Genomic DNA, 11,145 nt, shown 5'->3' on the forward strand with positions numbered 1-11,145 from the left:
GGGGAAAATCGCCCGCATTCTGAAGGAACACCAGGTCGGAACTGTGTTTTGTCCTCCAAATAAAACTCGTGCACTGGTGGGGAGCGCCAAAGATGACCTCGGTTTGAGGAAGGCCGGCGTGTACCAGATTCCGTGTCAATGTGGCAAGTCGTATATTGGTCAGACGATGCGTACCGTCGAGGATCGATGCTGTGAACACCAGAGGCACACTCGACTGATGTATCCGAGCAAGTCGGCGGTCGCTGAACATTGTTTGTTGGAAAATCACGCCATGGAGTATGACCGCATGAAGATTCTGGTACAGACGTCGAGATACTGGGACAGCGTTGTTAGAGAGGCCATCGAAATTCGCACCAATGACGACCTCATAAACCGTGACTGTGGCTATAATCTTGGGAAGGCATGGGAACCAGCGATCGGGTTAATCAAGAGTAAATCAAGCAAACGTATAGTTGTGATGACCACGGCGGACAGAGCCATCACACCGACGTCATCTCAGATGCCGTCGCAATCTGTTCCACCGCGCGACCGTGGCGCAGGGCGCGGACGGCGGAGGGAGCGCGCTGCGGGCGGAGGGTATTTAAATCGGCCGCCGCTGCGACCGAACCCAGTTCCCTCTGAGCAGCCATAGCGTACGGATCTCCGTGCCGGCACGTTCACAGGAGCTCAGTCCGTCAGTTCACATTATGATGGCGACATGTATGATCGCCGAAATATTGTGCCCGTTGGAGACTATAGACCGGCAGCATACCCGTGGATATTTTGATTATCACACATACAATTCTGTTTTTGTGTAGTTCAACACAAAAGACACTAGTTGATTCTTGGTGTATATCATACTGAATGGAAACTCGATAGGAAACTCAAAGCAAAACACCCGAACCCTCAGTTACATATTATAGAAGACACGCACACAGTGTTTCTCTGAGGACTTGGCCCAGCGACATATGGGCAGAGAAAGCCCCAGATTCAGCACAGTTCCAATAATGATGTCTACCAACAGTATTTGAAGCAATTAAACTTAACAAAAAAGAAACCACCATTACACTCAGTCACACAGTGTAGGGAGCATGCACAAAGTATTGGTGTCCAATAACTGTACATTACTGCTGTATTCTACATCATCAAAGATCTTTGTTACACATGCATATTTAGGCCTGCTGCCACAATTCTTTCCTTCCACCTGCTCCAGTTTAATTATGGTTGTAGGACATTTTTATTAAGCAGGACATCTTCATTTCTTACTTAATCCTACATATCTTCAAGAGCCTCCTGTAAGACCACATTTCAAACACTTCTCATCATTTCAATTCTATCTTTCCTACTGTCCATGTTTCACATCCTCCCATTCAGAGCTGTGCTCCAAACTTACACAAATGTTTTCCTGCTCTTGAGCTTTACCTTTTTGGATGCTAGGCATAGATTATGATTATACAAACTTGTGTGTGTGTGTGTGTGTGTGTGTGTGTGTGTGTGTGTGAGAGAGAGAGAGAGAGAGAGAGAGAGAGAGAGAGAGAGAGAGAGAGAGATTTTGGGGGGAGGGGGGAGTCTTAACACTCCTCCCTTTATTGCTATATTTCAGTTTGTTCGTTTAGTGATTGCAAACTGAATCAAGGGCAACAGAAATTATTTAGCTGGGGATGAAGAAGTTGCATACGGTGAACAGGAGATGATATTATTTACTTATTTATTTATTGCACCGGGGATTATCGCAGAATGACGTAAGGTTTGTCATCATAATAGAACGAAAATAAATAGTCAAAATAGACAATATATAAACAATCATTTATGAGGGCAGAACAGGTGGTTGGATGTGGCTTTGATGAAGAAAGGATATAGGCACAGTGTTTGTGAATATCCCATGTCAGAGTACTTCAGTGTAACTTTGATAATGTCAATAGAATAAGAAGAAAGGCTCATAATGTATCTGTTGTGGGTAACGGAGTTTGGGCTTATCTTCATCTGATAAGGTTTCTCTTTGAGGCTGCAACATGTGAAATCTCAGTATGATTGTTTAGGTATTACACCTAAAGCAAAATAAAATAACATTAAGAGTGCATAATATAAGCTAGCAATGGTACGAAAAAAATAAAGGAAGTGAAGATACATCTCAAAAATTTCCTGATATAACAGCAGCATATGAAGTTCTTAGTAAGTTGAAACAGAGAAAATTGTATGAGATAGGTATAACACACACTGTAGGGGTGCAATGTGCACCGGTAGGAATGGTGGATGTTGAAGATGATTCAGAAGTGAAATTCTATAAATTGTCAACGTACATAGCTATGCTGCCAACAGCAATGTAAAAAGAACCTACATATGATTTTAATGAGTGCATGCAAGCACGTTACGGTGTGTAACGTAAACAGAAAGGTAAAACTAAACATGAAGAAGCACCACTTCTGCATAAATTAAAAACATAAGATATAGAAAAATATGACACTGTAACAAGGGGAAAAAAAAACTGGACAATTGCAAGTAGGACTCACGCACTGAAGTTTCTGTACAAACTTAATTATGCATACAGATAGTAATAATGATTCTGCGTGGCTCAGTGGCCTGGTGCAAGTCTTTCTGCTGGACACCACTATGGTGACTTGTGTGTCCCTAACCTACCCGAGTTATCCAACTGGAGAAAGAGGTCCTACAGTTTAACGTGTAATCTGAACCATGTGCTGTTCCTGGCGACTCCTCACATTGTTGAAAAGTGGTTAGGTTAAAACATAGACAAAAAAATCCATGGTCAGACCAATAAACAATCCCGCAATCTCTCGGTTTTGAGCTACATGCTTCAATGCAAGATCACAGGTCGGTCATGTGTATAGACAGTTCATCTAAATGTTTTGATGAGTGAGTTTGTGAGTACTAAAATATGTGACATATATGGCCATATCTTTTGATTGCATTGACTTAGAAGCTTAAATTATTTACATTGCCAAGTGACAGTAGACCTTAGTATTAGACATTAATTTCAGCTTGATATTGCTACCCATTCCTGGGAAAAAAGGTGTCTTTACTGATGGACAGGCAGCAGGCAGGCAGGCAGACAATAAGGTGACTGTGTATAGAACCCTAACAACACTGTGTAACATGACAATGCATCGTCTAGTTGAAAAACTATATGCGTAAATAAATGTTGCTTTGATGTGCCTTGAGGGACTTGTTACTGTACAAAAAAATTGTGAAGCTGTGCATCAGTCTCTATACAGTGTTGTTTGATGTAAAAAGCATTATGATGCAGCAAACGTGCATTGGCAAATGATATTTAAGTTTAGTATACTGAGTAGTGTTGTTGTGTGGTTGCAATGCCCTTCAGTAACACACCTCTGAGGTGTACTCCAGTAAGACAAATGCTTTTAACCATCATCTTTTGGAGTGATACAATGGGTACACAATATCATATGACAGCAGTAACAGTTATGCTGAATGCAGTCAGTATTGCAGTTTCCTGGATAGGAGTTTGCTACTACTTGAATAACAACACCCTTTCATAGTTCCACTCAATATTTCATTGAAACAACTAGGAAAGAAACATTTTTAACAAAATACTGTTTTTCATAAATTATAACTCTGCACAGTTATGCACTGAAGCAGCCCAGTTGTATATGTAACTGTAAGAAAGAATAAATATTTATTGCTTAAAATAGTACAGTTGATGTACATTTATTATCAGATATCTATACCATTCTGCTCGCATGTTGTCTATATAGGTCCAAGCCTCATATGTCTGATTACATATCTTTTATGTAGTACAGAAAATATATAAATAACCTATGGTGAGAGAGACTGTCAACTGGTACACATTAACTGGTAGCCTGTGTAACAAAGGAGTGCTTTATTTAGATGCAAAATAAATTATTAATTTGTAAACATTTATAAGCCACTAAATTGTGTATCACCAGAAACATGAACTTTATCAAAATTACATCTAATTAGTGACTAAAAAATTGTATACTGTTCTTTAATTTATACACAATTAAGAGCAAAGACCACGTGCCTATTACCAATATCAGGTCCTCGTTTCGATCTTTAGCCAACATTCAGAGCATTACTCACTGTAATTTAATAGTGTAATGTCAAGGGTTATATTTAATAATTTGCCAAAAGCAATTGTAATTGAAGCAATTATTTATTAGATAACAATTTCAGCCTAACAATTCTTCAGTCTACACACTTTCTCTCCATTGTACTTACGGAACTATTTTTACACTGGTTAACTTACTTCCCCTAAAAATTACTGAATCTTAAATACCAATTGTGACAGTTAATCAAACAGTCAAAAATCCAGGATGGAATGTAACAATGTCATGAAAAGGAAAGTTGCTACTCATTATATAGTTGAGATGCCGAGTCGTCACAGATAGGAAAAAAAGAAAACTGTCACAAATAAACTTTCGACACACACACACACACACATACACACACACACACACACACACACACACACACACACACACACACACACACACACTTATTTGTAACAGTCTTTTTGTTGTGCCTGTCTGTAACTGCATGACTGTTAATCTTAAACAATTAAGTCAAGTGAATGTTAAGCAAGGAGGAAGTTTGTTTTATATTGTTTTGTTCTGAAATATTTTGGATCTTATGAGACTTTTCCCAAGTTTTCCATTACTTTCATTTATCTAATGAATTTTTTGTGCCATATTTTTCACAGACTGCATTAAGACTGTGCACAGAATGGTGCACAATTCCAGTGTCTTAGAGTATTATATTGTTGACTGCATACAAAATGTATTAAAACTTCTATTTTCAGATTACTTCTTCTTCTTCTTCTTCTTCTTGGTTTTTGCATTTATTACTATTTTCTGTTTCCACAAAGACATTTAATTACTTTAGTCAGCTGCTTAAAGTGGAAAGACTGGCCTGCCGATGTTCTGGGCTAGTTTTACAAACTCCCCCCATTTCCTAAACCTTGCCAGGTCTTTTCCTTCTTCCCGCTTCCTTCTCCTTCAGTCCTTATGTCAGAAGACAAACCTACTGGCTGTGATAGTTTGCTCACTTCTGTAACCTTTGTAAGTGTTTTCTCCTGCCACCACATAGTGAGTAGATGTTTTTATATGTCCCATTACACGATACTTTAAAAGAAGATATTAATGATTTTAAAGTGGTTTAAGCTGGCAAATTATCAGAACCCTTCACCATTTCAACTAAAATAATGTTTTGCACAATTTCAAACCATTTCTGTTATTAGCGTGTTTTATACTCTAGTTTTGAAGTAAGCGCATATACAGGTTGTCCAGAAATTAAATATCTATTTTGTAGAAATATATACTTTATGAGCAGGCTATATGTGGTAGATCATTTGCTGGTACATTTAACATATGTTGTGTGTATTTTATTGCCTGATATCATTCATAATCTCATGCTAACAATGAAACATGTTATTCTTTGTTTACAAGGTGAATATGCATGACGTTTCCCATAGAAGAGAAGGTGGCTATGGTGATGTGGAGGCAACAGAGGCCATCATACGATGATATTTGGATGAGATTTCACCACCCATTATGGTGGTCCCATTGATAAAACAATGGGTACATTGGTATAAAAGTTTAGGTGCACTGGGTCTCTAGCAATGGATAATGGACTAGAATGTCCATCAGCCTCTAATGGAAAGATGGAGGCCATCGGGACATTCATTGAAAGGAGTCCAAAATTGGTGTGGAACTGAACATTCCACATTTGGCGGTACACAAGGTGTTGTGGCTTACCCTGAGGAAGAAACCATGCCATCTTCTGCATGAAGATGATTTTGCAGAGTGTATAGACATGTGTATTGGCCTCCTCATTGCACATGAAGAGCCCAGCGTTGTGTACCACATCTTATTCAGCAATGAAGCAACCTTCCAAATTTGTGAAAAGGTTAACAAGCATAACTGTGTTATCTGGGCTAACACACCACAAGTGGAACATGTTGAAATCATGCGAAACTCACCCAAGGTTAATGTTTGGATGGGGATTACATGTGGCAGGGTTTACAGACTGCCTTTCTTTGCTGGAAAAAAAAAGTAAACGGAGCAGTGTACCAAGACATGCTCACAAATTTTCTGTTGCCACAATTTATCCAGGAGAGTGTTGGGATACTGTTTACTTTCAGCGAGATGGGACATCATGTCACTACGCCTTAGATGTTCTCACATTCTTGAATTCACAGTTCCATAGGAGATACATTGGATGTGCATGCCCTATGCCGTGGGCAGCACATTACCATATCCTCATGCTGATGGAATTTTTGGGTGGGGATTTATCAAAGGACATTTGTTCATGCAATGCATTACTACATTTCCGGAGCTCAGGAACTGCAGTACACAAGCTGCTGGTGCCATAACACCAATAATGCTTCAAAATGTGTCGCTGCTGAAAGTGGGTAGTGTGACGTGATATTGAAGGTGAAAATGTTGAAAGTAGTCACTAATAAACCAATACCATAGCAAACATTGCAAGTCCATCACTATTTCTACAAAACAGATATTTAATTTCTCGACATCCTGCACTGTACAAGGGATTCATTTCAATGAGGGCACGCTGAAAAGTAATGTCTCCCAATTTTTTAAGTAAAAACTCTTAAAGCTTTTTAAGTATAACAAAGGTTGTTAACATTCTACATCTTTATTTTTCAAGTCTACGTATCTGTTTCTCAAGAGTCACCCTGGTGACAAATAGATTTCTCTCGATAGACTAATTTGTTGTCACTGTCACTATAGAATGTTTGGCTTCGCTGATGGAGCTACAACCTCACCTTCAAAGTGAAGGTCTTGAAGGTGTTCTTTAAGTTTTGGAAACAGATGAAAATCAGATGGAGCCAAGTCAGGATTGTTGGAGGATGATTGCTGACAGTGAATACAAGCCATCAGATTGTAGCAGATGTCACATACGTGGTCTGGCATTACCAATTTGAAGGAGAGAGTGTTCCATGTGTTTAGCAACTCTTCAAATTTGAAACTTGAGTACAGCATGTTGTTTTTCATGCACAAATATAGTTACGATACATGCCTCTATGTTACACGTGACAATTCAGAGCCCTCTTGTGGAGGCGGGATGCAAATACATAGATGTGAAGAATAATTATGTAGGATGTTAATAACAATTGTTTTATTTTAAAAGTGTAAGAGTTTTCACATAAGAAAATTTGGAGACATTACTTTTCAGCATGCTCTTGTATTTGTTTCATCTACGTTTTTCTGGAGTTCTTCATAAAACATGTCTGTTGACTCCTTTTCTACCTATTCCTATCACTGTTACATGGCATGTGCACATTTGTAACTTTAAGCTTAAGGAATTTTTATCTATTAAAAATGGCTACCACTGACTTACTTCAAATATTCTGTGGTATGCCACAGGGCATCATTGTGTAAGTGACAACATCTTTGGTCCCTTTTAATTTATTCTTTGTTTCTGTTGCTCCTATAATGTTAATTTTATGCTTGTACAATGTATCTTCTGATTCAGATTCATTAACACCTGATCCTTTTGCTTTCCACAAAACAATTATTAATTTATCATCAATGTCAAACATTGCTCTTGTCCACATGTGGTTCAGTTCCCACTGTCAGCTGTTTTTACTGTTCTTTTGTTGTAAAGATTGAGATTTTTTTTCCTTAGCGTGCATTCCTAGTCCACAAAAAACCAGTCAGATGTTTGGGCTTCCATCTTAAACCTTCTGATATGCTTAGTTTCTGTCAGGGACTCTCCTTTGGGTGACTGAGTTCTCTGTGGCTAAAGAGTTTCATCTACCCTGTGTTATGGGACACATTTCTTGTTTCTATGCCAAACCCTTTCAGCTTGGCTCACCCTACCAGTAGCTACCTTACCATCAGTACAGAGAGCTGTTCAAAACGTATACAACCTCATTTTTATTGTTGAAACTAATAATGGTATCAGGATGCATGCACTCTCAGTTTGTAGCCATATGTAGTGGGATGCTGGATCTTTTTCATGGCTGTGGAAACAACAAGGCACTAGCTAGCTGTTGGCAAGTGAACATACAGTTGTCGGATTGAGCTGTGGCCAAAATGGCAGACAAAGTGGAACCATGTTATTGTCTCAAATTTTATCTTAAGCTTGGCTATTTTCAAGTTGAGACACCCTGCAAGATTCAACAAGTGTATGGAGCAATGCAATAGGTACCACACAGATAAACGAGTGGTACAACTGCCTCAAAGTGCTTTATCAATGAAGAGTGAAGCACATTCAGGTAGGCACTCAACATCTGCAAATGAGATTGTTATTGGTCACATAAGGACCCTGGTGATGCATAATAGACAAATCATGATCAGAGAAATTGCAGACAAGGTTAAAATATTATTGGATCCATTAATTCCATTTTAATAAAAAAATTGGCCATCAGAATGATCACAGCGAAATTTGTGCCAACATTGCTCACAACTGAGCAGGAGCAACTTCTTTCAGTGATTGCACAGGACATGATGGACACTGAACATTAATCCAAACTTTGTTAACACAGTGATCACTGGTGCTAAAACTTGGGTTTATGGGTACAACCTAGAAACACAGTTCCAGTCATCACAATGGAAGCATCCATCGCCCCGAGATCCAAAACACTGAGACAGGTCAGCAGGAATGTTAAAGTCATGCTGACAGCCTTTTTCGATTCCAACAGCATGGTCCACCACAAGTACATCCTAGAGGGTATTAATGTCAATAAGGAAAAGTAGCAAAGGGTTTTGTGTCACCTTCATGAAGCAGTGAGATACAAATGGCCAGATCTGTAGGCAGCAGTTAGCCGATACCTTCACCGCGATGATGCACCCACTCATGATTATTGATTAATTCAGATTTTTTCGCCAAACTCAATACAGCTGTGGCCTGTCTGCATCCCTGTTGTCATAATCTAACATCAAGCGATTTCTGGCATTTCCCTAAACTAAAACAACTCTGAAAGGGACCAGATTTCAGAACAGGGAAGGCATTGCGCTCTGTTTATGGAATTACCAAAAACAATAGAACCTTGCTCAAAAAACCTACACCAAATCCCAGTTCAGTAAAGAAAATGTGAACTCATTCTATCAGTGATTAAATAAGGTGGAGTGGGCTATGGAATAAAAATCTCTAGGGCAAGAAAAAGATGGCTACATAGGAACTAAAACAAAGCAAAAGTCCTGATTTTATTGCCTATGTAAAAGATTAAAAAAATATTTTTAAAAAAAGTTGTAAAGACAGCCAAAGAACTGGCAAATAATAGATTTATATTGGATAGTGAAACTAAATCATAGGTATTATGGTCAGTGATCAAAGCTGAAATGGGTGCCACAGGTAGAGGCCATGATATTTCTGCAATCAAGATAGAGGATAAAACTATTGTAAATCCTGCTCAAATTTCTGAATTATTAAATGAATTATTTATAAACGTAAACAAATCTAATGTCAATGTAGCAGATTACCCAGACAAGGTAAATTTCTCCAACAGTGAGCAATCTGACAGTGAATTTTTCAGTACATTTACCAAAACTACTGTAAAAGATATAGAAAATGTGATACTATCACTAAAATGTAAAACATCAGCAGGATGGTATAGGATACCAACAAAAGTGTTAAAAACAGTCTCTAAATTAATTGCACAGCCACTAACTACAATAGTTAACTAGTCCCTTCAAGAAGGTTATTTTCCAGACACACTGAAGTATGCAGTAGTTATGCCACTACTCAAAAAAGGCACACAAGAACATATGGGAAACTATCGCCCAGTCTCTTTTCTTCCATCACTATCAAAAATATTTGAAAAGGTAGTTACCATACAAATTCAAAATTTCATAGAAATATTTAAAGTCATCATCATCATCATCATCATCATCATCATTTAAGACTGATTATGCCTTTCAGCGTTCAGTCTGGAGCATAGCCCCCCTTATAAAATTCCTCCATGATCCCCTATTCAGTGCTAACATTGGTGCCTCTTCTGATGTTAAACCTATTACTTCAAAATCATTCTTAACCGAATCCAGGTACCTTCTCCTTGGTCTGCCCCGACTCCTCCTACCCTCTACTGCTGAACCCATGAGTCTCTTGGGTAACCTTGCTTCTCCCATGCGTGTAACATGACCCCACCATCTAAGCCTGTTCGCCCTGACTGCTACATCTATAGAGTTCATTCCCAGTTTTTCTTTGATTTCCTCATTGTGGACACCCTCCTGCCATTGTTCCCATCTACTAGTACCTGCAATCATCCTAGCTACTTTCATATCCGTAACCTCAACCTTATTGATAAGGTAACCTGAATCCACCCAGCTTTCGCTCCCATACAACAAAGTTGGTCGAAAGATTGAACGATGCACAGATAACTTAGTCTTGGTACTGACTTCCTTCTTGCAGAAGAGAGTAGATCGTAGCTGAGCGCTCACTGCATTAGCCTTGCTACACCTCGCTTCCAGTTCTTTCACTATGTTGCCATCCTGTGAGAATATGCATCCTAAGTACTTGAAACCGTCCACCTGTTCTAACTTTGTTCCTCCTATTTGGCACTCAATCCGTTTATATTTCTTTCCCACTGACATTACTTTCGTTTTGGAGATGCTAATCTTCATACCATAGTCCTTACATTTCTGATCTAGCTCTGAAATATTACTCTGCAAACTTTCAATCGAATCTGCCATCACAACTAAGTCATCCACATATGCAAGACTGCTTATTTTGTGTTCACATATCTTAATCTCACCCAGCCAGTCTATTGTTTTCAACATATGATCCATAAATAATATGAACAACAGTGGAGACAGGTTGCAGCCTTGTCTTACCCCTGAAACTACTCTGAACCATGAACTCAGTTTACCGTCAACTCTAACTGCTGCCTGACTATCCATGTAAAGACCTTTAATTGCTTGCAAAAGTTTGCCTCCTATTCCATAATCTCGTAGAACAGACAATAACTTCCTCCTAGGAACCCGGTCATATGCCTTTTCTAGATCTATAAAGCATGGATACAATTCCCTGTTCCACTCATAACACTTCTCCATTATTTGTCATAAGCTAAAGATCTGGTCCTGACAACCTCTAAGAGGCCTAAACTCACACTGATTTTCATCCAATTGCTCCTCAACTAATACTCACACTTTCCTTTCAACAATACCTGAGAAGATTTTACCCACAACACTGATTAAAGAGATACCTCTG

This window comes from Schistocerca piceifrons, chromosome 8, assembly GCF_021461385.2.
Source record: "Schistocerca piceifrons isolate TAMUIC-IGC-003096 chromosome 8, iqSchPice1.1, whole genome shotgun sequence".
Classification (NCBI taxonomy): domain Eukaryota; kingdom Metazoa; phylum Arthropoda; class Insecta; order Orthoptera; family Acrididae; genus Schistocerca; species Schistocerca piceifrons.